Source organism: Equus asinus, chromosome 2, assembly GCF_041296235.1.
Source record: "Equus asinus isolate D_3611 breed Donkey chromosome 2, EquAss-T2T_v2, whole genome shotgun sequence".
In the NCBI taxonomy this organism is placed as follows: Eukaryota; Metazoa; Chordata; class Mammalia; order Perissodactyla; family Equidae; genus Equus; species Equus asinus.
Genome location: NC_091791.1, coordinates 34,475,653 through 34,499,112, shown reverse-complemented (window position 1 = coordinate 34,499,112; position 23,460 = coordinate 34,475,653). Strand labels below are relative to the sequence as shown.

General features: G+C 38.3%; 1 pseudogene; it reads right to left on the bottom strand.

The window, feature by feature from the left end:
- LOC139040384 (cytochrome P450 2C21-like) overlaps positions 1–21,135 on the bottom strand; it is a 34,561-nt pseudogene extending 13,426 nt beyond the window's left edge.
- Between the last annotated feature and the right edge of the window lie 2,325 nt (positions 21,136–23,460).

Genomic DNA, 23,460 nt, shown 5'->3' with positions numbered 1-23,460 from the left:
ACATTGAAAACTATGAGACACTGATGAAGAAATTGAGGAAGGCACAACAAAGAGAAAGATAGTCTGAGCTAAGGACAGGAAGAAATAATATTATTAAAATAGCCATAACAGTCAAAGTCAACTACAGATTCAATGCAATCCCTATCAGGATTCCAATGACATTTTTCAGAGAAATAGAACAAACAATCCTAAAATTTGTGTGGGACCAAAAAATAATCTGAAAATTCAAAGTGATCTTAAGAAAGAAGAGCAAAGCTGGAAACATCATGCTTCCTGATTTCAAACTATATTACAAAGTTACAGTCATTAAAATAGTGTGGTACTGCCATAAAAACAGACACATAGACCAATGGAATAGAACAGACAGCCCAGAAATAAACTCAAGCATGAATGGTAAATTAGTTTAAAACAAGGGAGCCAAGGATTTGAAACAGGGAAAGGACAATCTCTTCAATAAATGGTGATGGGAAAACTGGACAGCCACACAGAAAAGAACAAAACTGGACCACTACCTTATCCCAAGCTCAAAAATCAATTCAAAATGCAGTAAAGACTTGAAGGTAAGAGCTATAAGATAGGGGATAAGCTCAGTTTTGGCCATGATATTTTTTGGATTTGACACCAAAATAGGAGGCAACAAAAGAAAAAAGAAAAGTAAGTGCAAATACGTCAAACAGAAGAACTCCTGGACACCAAAGGAAACTATCAACTGAACGAAAAGGCAACCTACTGAATGGGAGAAAATATTTGCAAATCATTTATCTGATAAGCAGGTAATATCCAAAATCTATAAAGAACTCATACAACTCAATAGAAGTAAAAACATCCAATTAAAAAATGAGTAGAGGAGGATGGCAAGGGAGCTGGCCCAGTATTGTAGTGGTGAAGTTCAGTACACTCTGCTTCAGTGGCCCAGGTTTGTAGGTTCAGATCCCTGGCACAGACTTACACCGTTCATCAAGCCATGCTGTAGCAGAGTGCCATATATGAAATAGAGGAAGGTTGGCACTGATATTAGCTCAGCGCCACTCTTCCTCAAGCAAGAAGAGGAAGATTGGCAACAGGTGTTAGCTTAGGGCTATCCTTCCTTAAAAAAAAAAAAAGAGAAAACAACACTGGAAAGCAGGGAAGTGAAGAGCAGATTGGTTTAACGGACAGGCAGAGTGTGGAGCTATCAATGTCCAATATTGCGGTGGTCTAAGCACTATCATATTTACAAACTTTTATCAACAAACTGGAAGGGAAGGAGCATGTGGTCAAAGGGTGAAATGCCTGAGTTATGATTGTGCAAGATCTGTAGAAGGTTAGGCAATCTGTAATTGTACAACCGTGATTGTTGTTATTCTAAGACCCCTAAGGTAGAGTTTAAATGAAATATCTCTTACCTTGGGAATTAGGTATTCTCTGAACTTAACGTCCCAAGTTGTTGCATGGGGCACATTGTTGGGGACGAGGTCGATGTATCTCTGGATCTCATGCACCACAGCATCCGTGTAGGGCATGCGGCTCCTGTCCTGCATGCATGGGCTCCGGTGTCAGCCAATCACACGGTCAATCTCTTCCTGGACTTTACCTGGCAAGGTAGGAATCAGAATTCATGTGAAATAGAAAAGATTTTTATCTGATCTTCTTAAGCAGGGTTACATTTAGGTGGGAGGTAGGGAGAAGGGATAGTTATGTATGGCTGCCACCACAAGAAAAAAATAGAAACAAAATTTAAGTTTCCTGAGCAAACTGGAATCTCATTAGAGACTTAAACAAATGTACGTGTAAAACACAATTGTACCATGAAATTCATTTCTCAACTCTGAATTCTATTTTGTATACGTTAGTCTGATAGACTCAGGGATCTATGATCTTCAAGGTTCACTATAGACCCTGTAGTTCAATCAGTTCATGTATGCCGGTTTTTGATTTAAAAATGTAAGTTCCAAGAAAGAAGGAACTACACAGTGCAGTAAATGCTTCAGAAATACATCAATTGAATAAGATGCTTAGTAGACTCAGTACATAGGAACAAGACAAAAGTTGACATTTATTTAGAATGAAGACTATGACAGGCATGCTGCACTATTTGTTATTATACTTTATAATTCCTCAAAATAGTTCTGCAAGTTGGGTATTACGTTGTGCATCTTAAAAATGACCAAAAAGATAACCCACCAACTGGGAGAAAACATTTGAAAATCGTACATCCGACAAGGTGTTCATCTCCACAACATATAAAGAACTCACAAAACTGAATAACAATAAAACAAACAGCCCGATCAAAATCTGGGCAGAGGCTATGAGCAGACATTTTCCCAAAGAAGATATACAGACGGCCAATAAGCACATGAAAAGATGTTCAACATCACTAATCATCAGGGAAATGCAAATCAAAACTAGACTAAGATACCACCTTATACAGGTTAAAATGGCTATAATCACTAAGACTAAAAATAACAAAGGTTGGAGAGTGTATGGAGAAAAGGGCACCCTCACACACTGCTGGTGGAAATGCAAAGTGGTACAGCTGCTATGGAAAACAGTATGGAGATCCCTCAAAAATCTAAAAATAGAAATGCTGTATGACCCAGCTATCCCAATACTGGATAGCTATCCAAACAACTTGAAATCAACAATCCGAAGTAAAATATGTGCCCCTACGTCCATTGCAGCTCTGTTCACAACAGCCAAGACATGCAAGCAATCCAAATGCCCATCGACCAACGATTGGATAAAGGAGATGTGGTATATATAAACAATGGAATATTACTCAGCCACAAAAAAAGATGAAATCATCCCATTTGCAACAACATGGATGGATCTGGAGGGTATTATGTTAAGCAAAATAAGCCAGGCTGAGGGAGACAAATACCATATGATTTCACTCATATGTGGAGGATAAACAAACACACATACAAAGACAACAGTCCACTGGTTACCAGAGGTAGGGGCTGAGGGGTGGGCACAAGGGGTGAAGGGGAGCTCTTATATGGTGACGGACAAGAAATAATGTACAACTGAAATTCACAATGATGTAAACTATTATGAATTTGATTTAAAAATCGATAATAAAAAAATGAGGAAATATGCCTGGAAAACTATATGTATTTCTTAAGGAAATAGAGTTACTAGAGTTTTTAGAGTCTATAACACATTTTCTTTAATATCAAGTTGCTAATTTGGTCAAATAGTATTTATCTACTACTTGAGAAATGTGTCTTTGTAATGGAGCATGTGAAAATTCTATGGTTTAGTAGCTACAAAGAAGAAAATTTTAGGGACTTCAGAGAAGTTTTAAACTTCACCTTCTCAGGTGAGAGGCTGGAGTTCTATCTAGAAGTCAGTGGTTATATAAAATGGTTAGGAACTGCTTATAAAATCAGAAATCTCAGTAGAATAGTACAGTAAAAGATGAAGATGAGAAGAAAGAAAAGGAAAATATGAATGGATATAGGGAAAGAATAAATCCAAATGGAAAATGAAAAGGGAAGCATGGGGAAATATTACACAAGAAGGGCTCTTGCAATGTATACAAGATTTAAAGGTTTGGAGAAAAATTTCATATACTATTTATAGTCATAATCAACATAGGTCTCATAAGGGTGAAATTATTTGGCTGAAACAGTCTGTTACATCAAAGAAACACAGCATTGTCATATCCCACAATGTGTGTGAGCAAAAGAATTTGGAGGCTATGCTTCTAAATTGTACCATTTGGAAAGCATCTCCTATCTATAATGGAATGGCAGAAGGAACTTCAGCAAAGTAGAAAAACCTGGTGCTGATGTCAGGGAGATAAGCTTATGAGGTTTAATTTTCCTAAAAGTGGCTTTACGTGCCAGAGCACAAAACCTGATATAGGAGTGAAGGAAGCGTCCTCTTATATGAGGACTCAAGGAAAATAAAAAGAGGAGGAAAAATGTATATAATGTGTATAATTTTAATTAGAGAGTGAGTCTCTTTGATAGAGAAATATTGTAATTTTCTTGAGTTCATCTTTGCATTAGAAATGCGTTTGAGTGGAAATATCTTTTAACAGAAATATATTTATCTGCACATGGAAAGTACATCAAGCGATATCTTTTTAGAGAAAGGTTAGTTCTTTCCAGATCCTAAGACAAATGAGATTACTACATCTGTCCCAACCCATATCAAGGAGACCTCACCATGGCAGTGTGAACAGTGACGTCTGCCCTTCAAATCTCCACTGCTGTTTAAATACCTCATTCTCTTTTTGTACTATAATCTAATTTGAATTTAATTCATCCAATAAGAAGATGTACTACTTGCGGGAAATTTTCTTGTACATTGTCTAGACAGGTAAAGAGTGGAATAATTATCAGTCTTGCCTGCCAGTTTCCACCTGGAATTTCAACCTACCCATCATCTGTGATCGTACCTGTGACCTCTGGATGCTTCAGCAGGAGCAGGAGTCCATATCTCAGGGTGGTGCTCGTTGTCTCTGTTCCCGCGCTAAACAAATCCCATATGGTAGTGATCAAGTTGTCCATGGTAAATTCAGACTGTTTGTTGTGTTTTTCCTAGCAATGATGTGTTAGAATTAATTGAGAAATAAAAAACTTTAGAGGTAACATAAAATACCTCAATATAACATCATTATTTGCTCAATTTGCTTATATGGCAAATTAAAGCCAGACATTAGAGACTGCTGTAGCTGAAAGCAAAAGTACATGAGTTGTTAGGCTTCCTTCTATCAGTTAGAGTATAATCAGTTACAAACTTTCAACAAGTCCTTTCTGATTCCTCACTTTTTCACCCACTAGCCAATCAGTTTCTCTACAATTTCTTTCAACATAATTTTTATCAAGTCATCACTGCTACTCACTGTCAAATCTAGCATCTATTGTCTACTTTATCATGTTTAAATTTCACGTTCAAGCCTCCAGACCCAGTCACCCTCAAACTGCAACACTAGTCCCAACCTCATCAGTCACTACACCGATGACAGTTCCTCCATTACAATCAAGATAATCTCTTTGAAAATTCGACACACTTGATCACTGCACTTATCATTCCCTGGACATATTTTGTCATCTCTGTTCATCTAAGCCAGAGTTTCCTCAAAACCTACCTCATCTGGGACGATTTCCTAGTATGTGTCCAAGGGCAAGCCTTTCTAGTTTCCTGTCCATTCTTGTGTTCCCCCTTGTGTTACATCTTCCATTCATGGAACTTATTTTATAAATGATAATATGTTCTCTATCATTAACCTTGGATGTTTGTGTGTATGTGTATTTTAATCTACCTCTAAATAAAGAACAAGCTTTAACATGGTAAATATAAAGGCTTCTAAGTTATTTTCAGACAGAATTTAGAAATATCTCAAGACATCCAATACGGTTTTCACAAGCAATAGATTGCACAAGGAATTAATACCTCTTTAGGAAGGAGTATTTGTTTTAAAGTCCCAATTTCACTGGGAAGAGCAAAGCTAATCTAGGAGTCACATCTCATACAAAGATGAAGTTGCAAATCAGAGTCACATGATACCTTTTCCATTTTAATCAGGAAGTAGTCAATAAAGTCTCGAGGGTTATTGAGGTCCAGGGATTCTTGGTGTTCTTTTATTTTCTCCAAAATAAACTTTTGTTGGCCAGCAATGTTGTTAAATAATGCATTATGACTTCCTGGGAGATAATGTATTAAAAAGGGGAGAGCGTTGTAGAGCGGAAAGAGGAAAGAGTTATTTTTTAATTCACTCGGCAAACTCTTACAGGCCCATATTACATCTCAGACCGTTTGCAATACGCTGAGTAGATAAGAATAATAAAATATGCTTCCTGCACTAGAACATACTTGGAGTTTGAAGGAAAAGGAACTAATAAAACGGCCATACTTGCAGTATGCACAAGTTACAAAGCAATTTCAAAAACATTTAAATGCATTTCATAACCGTAATTCTCTGAAGGAATTCAGCAGCATGCCACGTCTTTCCAAATGAGGAGACTGACGCTCAGAAAGCTTAGTCAACCTGTCTAAAACCCTAAACTATGATAGAGCTAGAACCCAGTGTTCATCCCATTTACCTTACACATATTTCTACAAAGAGTCACCTGAAAAGCTTGGAGGGCTCATATCCTTTCATTATAATGAAGAAACTACATCAGAAAGATTAAGGAAATACCAAAATACTTAGCCTACTTTTATTTAGGCATTTTACATCCTCAGGAATGTGCACATTGCCCATATTCACCTGGCCATTCCCAATCCTAGAGTTTACTGACTCTGCTTTAGACAGCACCTTCATGACTTAAAACCCTTGGTAGACACTGAAGCAATTTAGTCAGTCTGGTAGCTTCTATCAATCTAGAGAACTGAGAAATCTAACTTCTAGGTCTAGCTCATTTCATGTCTTTGCTACACTACTTTGCAAAATATGCTTAACATCTCTGGGTGAGAGTTTCGTGTTTGAAAGGAATGAGAAATAGGCTATTTGTTCTCTAGGATCCTTCCCAGGTGGAACACATCATAACCTTGTGATCCATACAGGATTTTAGTTGTTAGTGATTGCACAATTAGGTTACTACCTTTCTCTGACAGTGTACTGTAGTAAGAAATACATTTTACATCACCACCCTCTTCATCTCTAGATATAAAAATCAAAAAGTTTATCAGAAAAATACCTTGCTATAATGGATGATTGATGATATTATAGTTTTCTTTCTATCACTATATGGCATGCTTTAAATTTCATTTTAAGACATTAAATTGATTTGATAACTCACTAATTGATTACAAGTGCTAGTTTGATAAACATTACTTTAGCCATTTGGAAACAGGGCAAATGGACGAGGTAGGCATGAACAATAGATTACCTAGAAAATTAATTTTGACTTAAAGAGAAACTTGACGTTACCGTTATCCAGGCAGTGCTTGCAATTTTCATGTTTTCATCAAGATAATTTAACAAGGTTAGCAATTTCTCATCACTGTACTCAAAGCGACAGTGGAAAACAACGGAGCAGATCACATTGCAGGGAGCACAGCCCAGTAGTAAAGTAGGATCACAGGGAGATGCTGAAAACAACGTAAGTTAGAAGTTAGAACACAATTTTCACGTAAATCATAAGCTAAGTGTTTTAAATAATTGAAAAGGGTTGACTTCTAAGATTTTTTTAAGCATAGGAACTACCTGGACCTGCCATCATCAGTATAAACTCAAAATGCTTAAAATAAAATTCATTGTGTTTCCCCAAACACAGCTGTTTAATCCAGTGCAATTTCCTTATTAATTTCCCCAAAGTATTCTTGTATTTACGTCATTCTCCAAATAAGAGCCACAAGGTAATTCACAATAAGGAGGTTATTTAAAAATGACTTTAAATTGTAAAATTTAGCTCTCATCGTGGATACTTCATTATGCCCAGGAGGAAGTGAGCAACATAATAAGAAAATCAGGAGACTGAGGGAACTTGAAATCATATTTTCCAAAACATAGTGGAAAAAAGTTGGGTGTATTTTACTTGCAGAAGAGAAGAATAATGAGAGAAATCAGAGTTACATTCAGAGATATTCAAATATCCAGAGATATTTGAAAGAAATATGTTATAATATTGGAAACAGGCTTTCTCTATGTAACAAAGAATGTGTTCCAAATTTAGGTGTTTGGCTGCTGACCGCTTTTAAGCCTCACATTTTCTTCTTTTCTACTCACATCTAGATAAGCTGATAAGAAAGCTCAAGTGCTCCCTCCTTTAGCACAAGCAGGAAGTTTGAACCACAAAACCCTGGCTTCACACAGGAACACCTATCCCCTCCCCACCACCTAACCACCATGAAAACCTCAAGCCAGTATCCTTTTATTGATCTTTCTAGCTGTTTTTGGATCTGCTTAGGAGCCACTCTATCCTCCACAGAAAGATTCATCTTGTAAGTAATAAACTTTTTCATATCAAATTGGGGTGTGTGTGTTACCATCCTCCTCTGTGAGGGGACAACCACAACACAACAATTTAAAAAATAATACACATAGAAGGGATCAAAAAAGTAAAAATTACAAAGAAAAAATGTTCTGCTCAACATGTGAAAGAAACTTCCAACAGTTAGAGTTATCCAGTGATGGAATGGGCCAAGAGTTTGGGGTCCCCATAGCCAGGTGTATTCTAGCAGAGTCTCGGTGATCATAGGTCTGGAAGCTGACAAAAGGTCATATTCACTATGGGAAAAGCTGAACCAGTTAACAGAAAATTGTGCTTGAAATATAACTCAAGTACACAAAATTTTTATGTTACTAGCAACATAGAACAGAAAACAGTCTATCTGGCAAAAAATAAAAGACTGGTGAAATAAACGATGGTACATTCAAAATAACGTAATACTGTACTACTTCAGTACTAATGCACTTAATAAACATTTAAAAGCTACACATGTGGAAATATTTATTTAATATATTAAGTTTAAGCATAAGGTTATGACACAAACTACGCAGAATAAGCCTCATGTGCCTATCCCTTCTTCGGCCAGGTCTCCCACCCATTCCTAAGTAATATGCATCAAAAGTCCAAACGATGTTCATTGACACTCTGCTGCCATTCCCAGAAATTTAGTCTAAGGAAAAATCAGAATCATGCAAATATTTGTAATAATTGCATCTTTTAATATTAATATCAGAAAAAAGCGAATCAACTATGTGGACAATAACATAGCAGTTAAAGAACACAATGGCAATTCACCACACACAATACAGTAGTACCAAGTCAATAATGTTCTTCAAAAAATTTTCAAGTATTGAGGTTTAAAAAACCACATATATCTTATGATTCTGATATTACTCCTTCCTGCCAAGTCTTCTGCCCTCCCCTTTCTCCTCTACCCCCTGCCAGTCCTGCATGCGCATATACACACACACACGCTGAGCAGATTTGCACTACTGCAGCTCCCTCTCTCCCTCTCTCACATCCACTCTCCTCCAGGCAAGCTGTAATGCATCCCCATGATGACAAGGATTTGGTGTGAATTCCTCTACTGAATCACCAATGCTTTCTTTTTCAATTTTATTGAGATATAATTGATATACAAGACTGTATAGTTTCAGGGGCACAGCATAATGATCTGCCATACATATATTAAGAAATACTTGCAATTTTTCTCAAGAAGTTACTAGAAAAATTGCTTACTTTTTCAAAATACCGTGGCCAAAACTACTAGCTGATTACTAAAGTCCATGTTCTCCTCTTCTTCCTGTGCACACAGATAGCCACATTTCCCAGCCCCTCTCACAGTCAGTTGTGGCCCTGTGATTGAATTGCAGCTCAGGGAAAGTGAAAGAAGTTTTGTGTGCCACTGCATTGCCTGGCCTATTAAAAGCATTATTTGCTCTTTTCCTCATTCTTTTCTCCTCCACTAGATGCAGAGAGATGCATCATGGGTGACACTGGAAGCCACATGTTGAAGATCTCAAAGCCCTTATCAACCTGGTGCCTGAAAAGACTGTTAGGCCAACCACTTCACCTCTCACTACTGTTATCTAAGCAAAAGTAAATTTCTGTTGTACTTGAGCCATCATATCTCTCGGTAGTATAACTGTAATAGCATTTAACCTATCCAAATTACTACTGTTAATGACACGAAGAAATACACACCATTGGTTTTTCTTAATGCTTCCACCAGACACAAGGCTTCCTCTTGAATTCTGTCTTCGATAGTGTTCTTCCCCATCCCCATATTCCGCAAAACTGTGAGGGAGAAACGCCGGGTTTGCTTCCACCTTTCTCCATTACTGAAAACAATTCCTGTGATGACAGAAAAATAGAGAAAGATAACTTCCATTGTCATGAATTCTAGCTGAGAGTCTTTATCTTAGGAAATAATGACACTTAAGCAGGGAGTCTTAAGCAACATCAAGAATTTCCATCCATCCCTACTTCACCTCCCTCCTCTCTTGATCAAGCCTACTATCTTACTGTCAGGACTCTTGGTTTTACATATTACTAAACTCTTCATCCATTAGCTCCTGTAAAGCTCAGAATAACTCTGTGAACCAAGCATTCTGTCCCCATTTTACTGATGAGGATGCCAAAGATCATGGAGGCAATATGCTTGCTCTGTAATCAAACAGCTATTAAACCATGATGAGTACAAATCATAGGTTAAATTTTCAGGAATGACTTTAATGCATTGTAGGGGAAGTGTAGGAGAAGGAACAAAAGGAGTCAATTCTCAAGGAAAAGAGAAAGCGCTTGTGCATTGGAAGGAAGTGCAAGAAAATCCATTCCTCAGAGAAAGGAAACAGCCACAGCCCCTCTCATTTAACATTCTCCCCCATTTGTTAAATCTCGTCCATGAAATGTGGTCATAACAGCAAAGAAGTTCAATATCAGACAACCAGAGCTAAGACAAGATCGGGGAAAAAACAATGCTCATAAGAAAATTGTCCAGAAAGATCTTAAAGAACAACATAGAGGAGGAAAGGACCCCATTCAGGCTTTATCTCTTTTTGAAGGAACCCAGTGACACACCGAGGGTGAGACAGCTTAAGTTCAGCTCCAACAACAAATGGAAGATAGTTCAAGTACTTAATTGAAAAAGCCTTACCTAACATCAATTCCAAACCATACTCACCGTGTGTTTCTCCATGATCCTCCTTTCAGGGCATATTTGTGCTTTATGCTCTATTTTGTACAGGACTCAAATATTTCCTATGCTCTTTTAGAAGAATAGAAGATTGAAGGCAAGAGCGGAAATATTCAAAACCCAGGTTGGTTCCAAGCATACTATGTATGCAAACTTCCTAAATTAGTATCTTGGCAACCATGACTCAGGCCAGAAAGCAAAATGTTTGGAGACTAAGCTAATTTAATCATTTCCTCCCTTCTCTTTTCTCTCTGTCTCTTTTTCATTATCTTAACTGGCCATAATTTAAAATGAACATGGTTTAGTCACAAATTCTTAGAAGATTAATTTGCTTTCATAGAAGATAGTTTGCTTTCATTGCTTTTAATGTTTCATAGGGACATTATGCCACCTTTATATTTTTAAATATGGATTAATGATCCTCTAAGATAAATTTGAAATTAGGTTGCTTTCATTAATTCCTCTAAAATACTTACAATTTCTCAATTCTTTAGCCTAGTTGGAGTCTTTGCAACTTACAAATCCACACACATTCCCCAAATGGAAGCATACCTAATCCCTGGGAGACTTTGTCGAACACTGGCATACTGCCTCTGCCAGAAAACTCCTCACTCTGATCAACCAGGGCTTCCTTCACTGCTTCATATCCATGCAAGACCACCGTGGGCTTCATGCCAAAATACACAGTGAACACAGGGCCATAATCTTCTGCTAGCTGGAAAGGAACAGGAGATGCAAGAATAGTGAGAATTTCAAAACTAAACATGTAGATAAGTAAGGGAAATATCTTTAGTATTACCGAACAGATTTTTTAATACTCATTCACCTATTGTAAAAGATTTCCACTCCTAGAAGCAGTAACTTAATAAGAAATCACATTTATTAAATGGTAATTATCATTATATTTTAATAATATTGCTATTATTTTTATCATCGTCACTAGCTATCCTTTCTTCAGCTCCTACTATGTGACAGGCGATATCATGGGTTTTAAGCATTGTTTAATTGAGTTTTTTTTGCCAAGCTTACACTCACAACAAATTTTCCTTCTTTCCTATAGTTACTATTAATGAAGTGTTTCTCCTCCTGTTTAAAGGAAGTTCATCCATTCTCCATTGTCCTCCGTGTGTAGACTAATAGTCATCCCTCATTGACCACTATACACATCTTTTTAGCATCAGAGACCTCTAAGTTTTATATGGCAACATAGTCACAGATATTTCCCAGCTTCCCTGTGCTGTTATGTGACTACGTTTCCATGAACTGATGTTAGGAGAAGTGATGTGTGCTAATCCTAGACTTGCATAAAAGGTAATTGCACAGCTTCCATTTCTCCCTGTACCAGTGGGTTGAAATGACAGCCTGGAGAGGGCCCCACTGTGACTATACAAATGAGCACAAGAGCCTAGGGGCTTTTAGGGGCAAATGATGATAAACTACAAGAATGAGAAAAACTGGGTCTCAGAATGACCTCACGGAAGAGAGGCAGCCCACCAGCACCCACCTCTATATCATTATGTGAGATAAAAATAAGCTCTTGTCTTGTTAAGCCATTGTACTAACGGGATCTTTCAGTTATGGCAGCTTTTTCAGCATACGAAATGGTGCAGGACTTATACTCTTTTGACTTGTCCAATGTTTGAGTCCTTCTGTTCACCTTACAATTCATTCTTGTAAAGCAATCAGACTGATCTTTTCACAAAGCAAAAGTTAACTCGACAGTTTTTTTGGCACATTAATAGCATCACATTGATCTTATACTAAAGACTAATTTTCTTAAAATCCTTTTAAGACCTGCATGCTCTGGCTCTTGCTTCCCTCTCCAATCTCATGTTTTTACTTATTCTTAGGGCTACAACCAAGTCGGTCTTCTTTCAGAGATTCTAAGAAGCAATGCCCCTCCAGATTGAAAAACCTGAAATCTACTTTTACCTGTATTTTGTCTGGTTAAAGCATATCGTTCTTTAGATCTCAGCTCCGACCTTATTTCCTCAGAGAAACCTTTGCTGACTGTTGTTCTCTCCCCTAGTCCTCCAAGCTACATAACCTCTTTCTACCATGTCTCTGTTACAAGGTTTGCAATCATATGCTTATTCACACGATTGTTTCATAAATATGTGCCTTCTCTTTAGACTGGAAATTCCATAATACTAAGGTCTTTTTTCTCAATCACCATCGAAACTCTGCAGCATCTAGTATAGTGCCTAATGCGAAAGAGGCAGAATAGGGAGGGACTCTACCCCTCACCCTTCCCCACCAGATCTGGCACCTCCCAGCCTAGCTGTTTTTGGAGTCAAGGTAAGCTACCTTCCAACAGCAAAACTTCTTCCAAGCAGTCGACCCCAACTCCTGCATGTGTGCATAGCCTGGAGATGACCACTATACGACCTTCCTGGGGTGGCAGTAGTGAGCAACTGAGCCTGAGCCACCTGAATAGACATCTGAGTGATTGATTGAAAAGGAGGGCTCCCTCGGCCTGATCAACCCAGTGCACCATAGGCCAGTTGCATCTCCCCATTGGCCCTTTGTAGACTTGGTGGCCTTTCAGGTGGTGGACAGCTTGCACCTCTCCATTGACCTTGGTACTCAGGTGGTGGATGGGTTACACTGACCTCAGTATTCTGGGATAGGAACTCTTCCTTGGTACTCTGGCCAATGAATGTCTTGTCACTTTATTTGATACTCCCCTGTATTTTTCTATCTTATGCTCGCACACTGAGGGAGAAAAATTTTCTCATTGCTTCTGTCACCTTTCTGTCAACTCCTGTAGACCATAAGGATCCCATTGCTGCCCATGTGAACGATGGTTGAATAATAACCAAATTCCCGCCCTCTACAGCCTGAAATGCCAGTCTTCTCACTCCTTGACTTGTAAAACACCTTGTCTCTTGTTTCTCAGTTGAGAAGGAATTCAGTCTTGATGTAAGTAAGACCTGGACTTGGTGTGAGGTAGAGGAAATCAGAAGGACTATGGAGGTTCAGTCCCAGTGGTCCTTGAGTCTGCTTCCCATCTCTGCCCTTGTCTGCCTTTCTTTCCTCTGTTGTCTCTACGTACAGGCCATTTGGGATTGAGAATGGACTTATATTCATATAGATGCTTGGTCCCAAGATTTACATCCAGCCCCAGCATCCCTGCTGATAGGACATAGATTTATCAATGACCTAAACATGGGAAATGAAATTTCTGGGGTCCCAAAGGACTCTCCCTTGGGATGTATCATTTCTAATTTATACCAAGTCAAATTAGATAGGATTAAAAAGAAAAAACTGATATTCTTTTGCTGAGGCAGCAAGAACTTTGGCCTGAAAATGGTTCCCTCAGCTACAATACCATCCCTCAGTTCAACCTGTTTTGAAAGGGTAAGGGATATGGGAGGAGATCCCCTATGTGAAGACCATTATGAAACTATACCAAGATCCAAAGCTAAGAGATTCTTGCTGGATGTGTGTGGCCTCCATTTCTAGACCTCAGCCCCAAGGAATCTGAACCAGACTTGCTAACAGACTCCCTTTTTCAGGCCCCAGCTAAATTACACCAGTGCAGCCCAACCCCCATATCTCCCTCTGCCCCGGGGCCCCCACCTTATCCCAGCCAAGCCCCAGAGGGAATGGTGCCCCCAGCATTGTCTCCAATGGGGTTACCATCAGGTGCCAAGCTGGCAACCTCCTTTGCCTCACACACAGTTCACAGTTGTTTTCCTCTCTGGGAAGTGGCAGATGGGAATGAGGGAATTACCAAGGTGCATGTTCTTTTCTCCATAGAGAATATGGGGCTGTGCAAATAAAATTTTGTAGATTTTCAGAAGATCCAGAAAAATTCTGGGACTAATTTGTTAGACTGACTTTGGCATTCTCACTAACATTGTGGGACATTACTGTCATTCTGGCCCACTGTTGTACCTCAGAAGAGAAGGACCACAGACTAAGGAAGGATAGAGAATATGCTGACAGTTTAATGGCCACAAGCCCCTGCCACAATGTTTGTTGGGCAGTGAGGATGTGGTCCCTGGGCAAGAAACCTGTTGGGATTATGAAGATGCTGTTGTCAGGGCTAGGATGGGACACTATGTTACCTGCCCACCAGGAGGGATGAAAAGTGTATAATAAAGCCTGTAAATTATGACAACGTGAGGAAAGTTACTCTAGAAAGACAGGAGACCCAGCAGTTTTCCTGAGTTGTATGACAGAGGCTTTTAGAAAATATACTAACACTGACCCAGAGTTGGCAGAGGGAAGAGCTTTGCTTTCCATGCACTTCATTACTCATTCCATCCCAAACTTTAGAAGGAAGTTACAAAACCTGGAGGCAGGACCCCAGACCCCACTGTTCACCTTGATGGAGGAGGCCTTCAAGCTCTATAACAATAGGGACAGGGGAGAGGAGGATAATAAAGAAGGAGATGGCTAAAAACACACTACTTTTGGCTGCTTTGATTCATCCACCACCTCAGGGTGACCCCAGGAGGCCCAGAAGACTGGACAATTGAAAGGAGAGATCAAGCCTAGGGTGGAACCAATGTGCACACTGCAGGAGGTAGAGACACTGGGAAAAGGAATATCCTGATCATCTTCAAGCACGGCGACCACGGGACAACCTTGGGCAACCTCCCCTCCTTACCAGCCTCTCAAACAAGAGGCAAGCCCTCAAGGATTGACGAGTGGGAAAAGCCCTCCTGGCTCCGACATTGACTTGCTCCATCACCACGACTCTAGTAGAAACTCGGGTCACTCTTGATGTAGCAGATGGGATGATTGAGTTCTTTGTGGACAGCAGAGCCACCTACTCTGTCCTGACCCAGCCTGTAGGCCCCATCTCCAATCGTGACTGCATGGTAACCAGGACAGACAGACGGCCAAAGGTAAGACTATTTCCTTTCCCTGTTACTTGCACTGCCAGGTCAACTACCATCACCTACTCAATCCTCTATGTCCCAGAATGCCCTATTCCTTTGGTAGGTAGAGACTTATTAAGCAAATTAGGAGCCACTGTTTCTCTAGAGACAGACAGAATTCAGGTTCCACCCATTTCCCTCATCTCAAAGAGATTGCAAGCCCTCTGGGGACTATCTAGCCCATCACTAATTCCTAGGACTGAAGGGAAAAAAAGGAAAAAGAAAGGAAAATTGGCCATAAGAGCACCCTCACCAAAAATCTAGCAACTTGAGTGTCTTCTCCACAAATACTAGTAAAAAGGCTTAAAACAAAATTCAAATTCATAACTAGGGAGCCCTGTATTACTCTACCTGATTCATGACAGTAATTTGAAAACAAGAGCTGTGGAGTCTCTGGGTGTGTCTGTCAATATGTATGCCATATGTGTCTATATGTTAAAATATTATACATGTGATATTTTACCTCCAGAAGGTATAATTTCTGAAGAGCTCTATTCAACTGGCTTAATCACTTATATACATTATTTCCAAATGTATTAGAAATTAACACAAATGTCTTTCATGTTAACATGATATAAATTAATCTCTGTAACTGAAAGCTTATTTAAGATTGTTAGTTTGATTAAAATGAACATGTCTTCTGAGTCATCAGCATTGAATATGTTGCAGACATGAAGCCTTTATCGTACATTTATTGGTCAAATAAGCTGATGTTATCTCTATTATGAAACAGGTTAGCAAAAATAACTTAAAATGATAGCTAATTTTGACTAACATCTCATGATGTTTTGTAGGCAAACTAAATAAGTATTGGGAAAGAGTAAACTAAATAGATGTGAAAAAGATAAAAGTATTGGGTGAACTTTTTATGTGTTAAGGCATGTATATTTAATATAACTTCCAAAATTTCTTGAACTTGAAAATTTGAAGTTTTGCTAGGTGAAACTAAATGATAAAAATTCAGTGAGTATCTGGGTCGTTTTTCACATAATATAAAGTACTGAAACATTATCACTAAACATATCCAAGTTTATCTACTTTTATTTCTTCTTACAAAGACATTAAAAGATCTTTGGGGGGCTGGCCCTGTGGCCGAGCGGTTAAGTTCGCGCGCTCCACTGCAGGCGGCCCAGTGTTTCGTTGGTTCGAATCCTGGGCACGGACATGGCACTGCTCATCAGACCACGCTGAGGCAGCGCCCCACATGCCACAACTAGAAGGACCCACAACGAAGAATATACAACTATGTACTGGGGGACTTTGGGGAGAAAAAGGAAAAAATAAAATCTTAAAAAAAAAAGATCTTTGGGTCTGTTAGTAAAAGTCTTGTATTTTATGAAAAGGTTGGACTGGGAAGTAACATGTTTCTAGAAATTATGAGAAGTGTTTGGAATGCTAATGTAAAAGATAGTTCATAGTTGCCTACTTCTTAGTTTTCACTGAAAACCAAGATCTATCAGGGTTAAGATTTCTAATTGATATATGTGCTTAAAGCTATTAAAAACTAATAAGAAAAACATCTTTGTATTCAAGGAAAGTAAGAGGTATGTTTTCAATGAAGAAGGTAAAAAGAGTGGAAATATTCTTGTTTGTTTTGTTAAGAAAGATAAATTTGGCCTAAGGTAATAGAAGGGATAAAAGAAGGCCTGGGACAAATTCTAAATGTGAAAAGAAAGTCATACAAGGTTTTTGGATGAGGAACCCTAAAAAGGGCTTTATGCATGGTCAAGTTGGTTAAGATTGAAGTAAATCTAGTTAAGTGAATGAGTTTTAATGTCAAAAGTAACCTGGCACAAAATTATAATTTGATTTTCTCTCTCTTAAAAGGATAATTTTCTTGAACTTTTAGTCTTCTCTTGATAAACAGATTTTGAAAGATTTTTGTCTTTGAGTAACCCACCAGAAGGGTAGGGATTTTAGGTTTTATCAAAATTAATTTCCTGTATTGCTTTTATCATGTCGTTAATCACAGGTGCTAAGGTTTTTGTTACTGCTATTTAAATTTCGGCAATGGTCTGAAAATCTTTAATTGTCACCATGGTTAAAAGGATAACTGAGCATTGCTTCATAAGGACCTACAATATTATGTAAGTAAATGTTATTGATATGTTGGGGTTTTAAAAAGAGTTATAAACATTCCTAAAATTCTGATCTGTCCTGCTTGTCACCCATATTTCCATTATCTTCTTGAAGTGTTGCGTTTCACAGAAATAGCCAAGTTTCTTTGTCAATTGCCCTTTTGGGTCTTTTGTTGCTGTTTTACTGAAGCTTTCCCAATATTTTTCATCTTCAGAGAGATGCGTGGAAAGGTATGTGACACTTACTATAGAATATAGGCTTCTCATAAACTTTCAGATCATAAAACTGAACTGGGTAAGAAACGACAGAACTCTAACAAAGAAACTGATGACTTCATAAAACTGCCAACAGAAGATTAAGATGAAGAATCAGTTACACAGGATTGAAGTAATTGGTGAAGATGGTTATAATTTCTATGAATTTCTGTTTGAAATAGTGATGATTTTCTGACTTTTTGTTTTCTAAGGATTTAAGGAAATCTTCTCTTTTCCTAAAGCTAATTATGACTTATAGCAATTTGGTAAAATTATAGCTTTGTAAGCAGATTTGAAATATTTATCTTTTTTCTCCCTACCAGATCCCTCCAGAATTTGGAATCTTTTAATGAATGAGTATTGTTTTCATGCCAATACACTTATTTGCGTAAGTTCAAAAAGAATCTCTTCTCCTTAAAACAGGGCCCAATTGGAAACGTTGCCTATATTACCAAAGCTTTGAATGTAACATCATATATGAGAGAAACATGCAGACTCAGAAATGACAAAATAGTTTTTGAGGAATAAAGGTTGACCTTATGGAAAAGAAACACCTGGAAACATTGGCCTGGTATCTTGCTCACAGGATTCCCAGAAACATTACCGCATGAGTAAACAAGGTTACTTACTGCCAGGTACAAGAATTCTAAGGATATTGGGGAGTACCTCAAGAAAAGAGAGTAATCCACCCAAACGTATAGGTATAGGAGGCAGACTCTGATGACAAGACATTGGCTTGGTTTTCCTGGCCTCCAGAGGCTTTTAAAGTTCAATCTGAGATTCCTTATAAAAAGTTGAAGCAAAGCAGATTTCAAAGAGCCTATATAATCAATTGTTATTTTTGCTGAACTTATGTAAATAATAGGGCCAGTTTGATTGAAACTAAACCAGTTTGGCCAACCAATGAGTCTTAATTGGCTATCTTTGGTAAAAATGAGGGTGATTTTAGAGAGAAAAATTATGTTGCAGTAGAAACTATAATACATCCTTGGAAATTAGTCTCTATTTCTGATAATCGTCCTTGAGATTGTTGTTTTGTATCTATTAACTGGACAGGATCCTGAGTTCTAGTCTCCTGAAATATCTGGCAACAAATCTCCAAAATAATGTTTTCAATTTTCTCCATCATCTTCAATTGGAATAACTGAGAACTGATCCTCCCCTTTTTCCTGAGGACTTGCAAATGGAACCTAGACAATTTGTTATAAACTTAAGAGAGATTCATGTCTGTTCCTGTGTAAGCCACTCAGAAAGATACCTGAATACCTGATGACATCATCAGAGACATTTCAAACAGAAAAAGATTCTTCAAGCCTGATGTCTAGAAACCCTTTGACTGGCTGCTCTCTGGGCTCAGAAACGGGTCTATAATTTTCTACAACTATTAACCTGTTTTCTTATTAAATATCTGGTTCTTGCTTACACAATATAGGCCTAACTTTGGAATCCCACCTGCATCTACAACTGACTAAGAGACTGCTCCAAGGAGATGGAACAACTGATGCCCCTACTCAGCAAGAAGTAGCTCCAGAAGACAAGACCACCAGTCTCGTTACCCTAGAGATAAAGAGAGAGTGGGGCCGGCCTGGTGGTACAGTGGTTAAGTTTGAAAATACTGCTTCCATGGCCCGGGGTTCACTGGTTCAGATCCTGGGAACATGGCTACGCACCACTTATCAAGCCATGCTGTGGCAGGAATCTCACATATAAAGTAGAGGATAATGGGCACCGATGTTAGCTCAGGGACAATCTTCCTCAAGAAAAAAGAAGAGAATTGGCAGTGGATGTTAGCTCAGGAATAAGCTTCCTCAAAAATAAAAAAAGAAGAAGGAGAGTAAAACTTCTCAGGAGGGGGATGAGACAGAATAATGATGGCACTCTGCCTCTCACTCTTTGCCACCAGATCTGGCACCTCCCAGCCCAGCTATTTCTGGAGTCGAGATAAGCTACTTTCCAAGGGCAAAACTTTGCCCAAGCAGTCAACCCTGACTCCTGCATGTACATATGTACAGCGCATCGAGAAGAGAGCTATATGACCTTCCTGCGGTAGCAATAGTGAGCAGCTCCACCTTGTTAGACCTACTGGGCAGGTGCAGGGACTGAAACCCCAAGGGGGCATGTGCAGCAGAAGCCACGAGAAAGAGGGAAGAAGAATGTCTCTGGAGGCAGAGAATCATGACACCAGTCTTCTCCCCTCACCCCTGAAAGACTCAGGATAGCTCCTGTCAGAGAGCCAGCCAGAAAGCCTCTTCCCTGTGCTGTCTCTCTTGTGCTTAAGCATAAGCCCCAACAAAACCTCCTCTGAGACTTTGGTTGTGCCTCTTGCCAATCTCTATTACACAGAGAGCCTTAGACCCTAGGGTCATTATCTCAAAGTAGGGATTCGATAACTTGTTGAGTATATTGTATACTCAAGAAACCTATGCAAAATTATTATTATTCACATTTTTAAGAAATATGAATTAAAGCTCAAAGAGATTTTAAAACTACCCAAGGCTCTGTGTTAACAAGAGGATGAGCTGGGATGCTGATATAATCTCTTCAACTGCCAAGCCCAAACCACAGGAAGGATCTTCCAGGGACAGTGCTCTGGTAACTAGCTGTCTCAGGGAAGATAGAGTTTAGATAATTCCTTCAAGAGTTAGAGAGCCATTGCTATAAAAACGGCTAGGAGTAGAGCAGTTCTTCACTCATTCATGGAGCAATTATAATGGAAACTGTGAAATTTCTTGAACCTTTACTTGTTTCCTCAATTTCAAATCAACATGTGTTTTTAGAACAATTTTAGTGTTGTGACTCTGAGAATTAGTAGATTTCTTTAATTGAAAGCTGTTTCATTAGCATTAAGTTCACCAAGGAATAATTGCTGGGAAAGGAACCCAGGTCACAATACGGACAGGGAATTCTTACTTTTGGCAATGGCAACAACCATTTCATAGATCTCATTCCATCTGGCAGCCTTCTAGCTGGATACTTTTAAAAATCATGTCTGGGTTTCCAGTGGACATTTCCCTTTAAAACCACTTCTTTAAAACATGGTACCTGGGACCATATAATACTTAGATATAAAGCTGTCTTCTTTACTTTTTTGGAGCAGTTGGAATAAAATTAATCATACTTACCTTGCTTAGAGATTTGCTGATGTTCTTGGTATTTATCTGTAAAATGTTTCCAACATTTGGCAGAGGAGTGGGGCCAGGTGGCAGCTTCCCTTTCACATAGCTTTGATTCCACAGAAAAAGAAGAATCAAACAAGAAAGACAAATCACCAGGACTATGAAGGAATCCATCGATGTGCTTTGCATAAATGCAATGGAAAGCTTGGAATCCACAGATTTTATAAATGCCACATGCAAGCTGATTACAAAACTTCACTAAGTCTTTGAACTTTGAATAAATATTGTCTTATCTTTAGAGGACTTTGGCCTACAGGTGCATTAAACAGATAGTCACCATAGTATTGATAAACTTCTAAATTTTCAGTTAAATAACCAACTGAAAAATAACTCTCACTTCTTCAGAGTTGGCCTTGCTTTAATAGTGTTCATGAAAGATGTCAGATTTTCAAAAAGATGGAATTCATGATCCTGACAAATGATGAAAGAGAATGTCTCTTGTATCAGAATTCATCATCATATGTGCAGATGAAAGAAGCTCTCTCTTAGTGACTTTTCCCAGAAAATCCAGGGAAAGATCAGAATCAGAGGCAGTAAGGAGGAGGCAGGGTAAACAGATGAGTATTTGGCACCGGTTTGCTGTTACAGGGGAGTGGATATATCCCAACTCTCTTGGCAGAACCCTTTTCTATATGTCAGGAGTTCTGACACCACTTACTCCCAAAGGGTGTGCAGGGTCAACAGGCAGTAGACAGTAGACAAGAACCTACCAAGTCAAGGAAAGAAGTCACTCAAACACAACAGTGGAAAGTCACTTGGTCCAATCACTCATCCTTCTCCTTGCACATCCATTTCCACTGAGGGTCCTATAACCAGACCCTACACTGCCTGTTCTTACTTGAGTGAGGAAAGATGCTTGAGCATTCAATGCTATAAATATGTAGAAGTGTCTACAAACTCACAGACATCAACAAAACTCAAAAAATATTTGAGGAAATTCAACAACATAACACATATAAAAATTAGAAATCAGAAAACTGGACACAGCACCATGGACAAGTGCTCAAGTTCACATGCTCTGCTTCGGTGGCCTAGGGTTTCACCAGTTTAGATCCTGAGTGTGGACATGACCCCACTCATCAGGCCATGCTGAGGTGGCATACCACATAGCACAACCAGAGGCACTCACAACTAGAATATACAACTATGTACTGGGGAGCTTTGGGGAGAAGAAGAAGGGGGAAAAAAGAAGAGGTTTGGCAACAGTTGTTAGCTCAGTTTCCAATTAAAAAAGAAAAACCAGAAAACTAATCCATGGAGAAGATAACTTAGAGAAAACAGAAAAATGTTCAGGTAAGTACAGTATCATCAGATACATTTAGCCACATAAGAATAAATTATTAGAAAAAAGAACCCTTGCCAATTAAGAATATGATCGCAAAAATATTTTCTAAAATAAACAGATATGCTTAGTAACAACATGTATTTAGCAGCAGTTTGACTTAGTTAGCAAGAAGCTATTGGGAAAACAAGAGTTTCCTCAAGAATAGAGTACAAAATAATAACGATGAAAACCATAAACAAAGCTAAGCGGGATGCAAAATAGTTCCATAGTTCTAGTGATTTATTATAGGACTTTCTAGACGAGAGTAAAAAATAATCAAATGTAAAAAGAAGCAAAGGAAATTGAAGAAAATTTTCCTAAACAGATGAAAAATCTGAAGGATCCACCACGTTCTAAGTAAAATTAAAATTAAATAACAAAAAAAAAACCCCATAATCTTGTGAAACCAGAGAACACCAAGAAAAACAAAAACAAAACACTAAGAAGTTTTAGAGAAGAAAAGGAATTTATGAAGAATGAGACTCGGTTTAGAATCAAGCTTCCCATAAACAATGCTTATAAATGATAAACCTTAGTGGAGTAAAATCTTCAAATGTTCAACAGGAAATGATTTTCAAAATTATTATTCTATGCAAGATACACTAGAGTTCAAGAATAAGGTCAAAGTACAGACATTTTTGCACCTGTAAACAGTCACACATTTTATAATCTTGAAGCCATTTTGGAAATAATTACTTGAGAAAATTTCAACAAAATAAATCTATATCCAGGAGAAGGGAGAATGTGGGATACCAAAAGAATAATGGGCAAAAGACAAGTGAAACATTTGGAGTCTAAATAATGATGGAAAATGTGGGAGTAAAGCTTAAAGAAATTGTTGTTACTTTTAAAAGGAAAAGGGACTAAAATTCCAGAAGTTTTCAAAAAATATGTAAAACATAGAATAAAGGGGTTTGTTGACAGTCTGAGAACTGTGTGTTATATTATAGTAAGGCTGTTGATATTAATTATCATCTTTGTATAGATAGATACAAAACAATTAAAATACAAAATTTGTTAACTAAAAGTTTAAAGTACGCCACCTGGAACAAAATACACCTTTCATTTTAGTAGGGCAAAATCAAAATGAAACAAAGAAATCTTGATCAATGCAGCTAAAGGCATATAAAAGTATGAGGTCTATTAAGCATGTC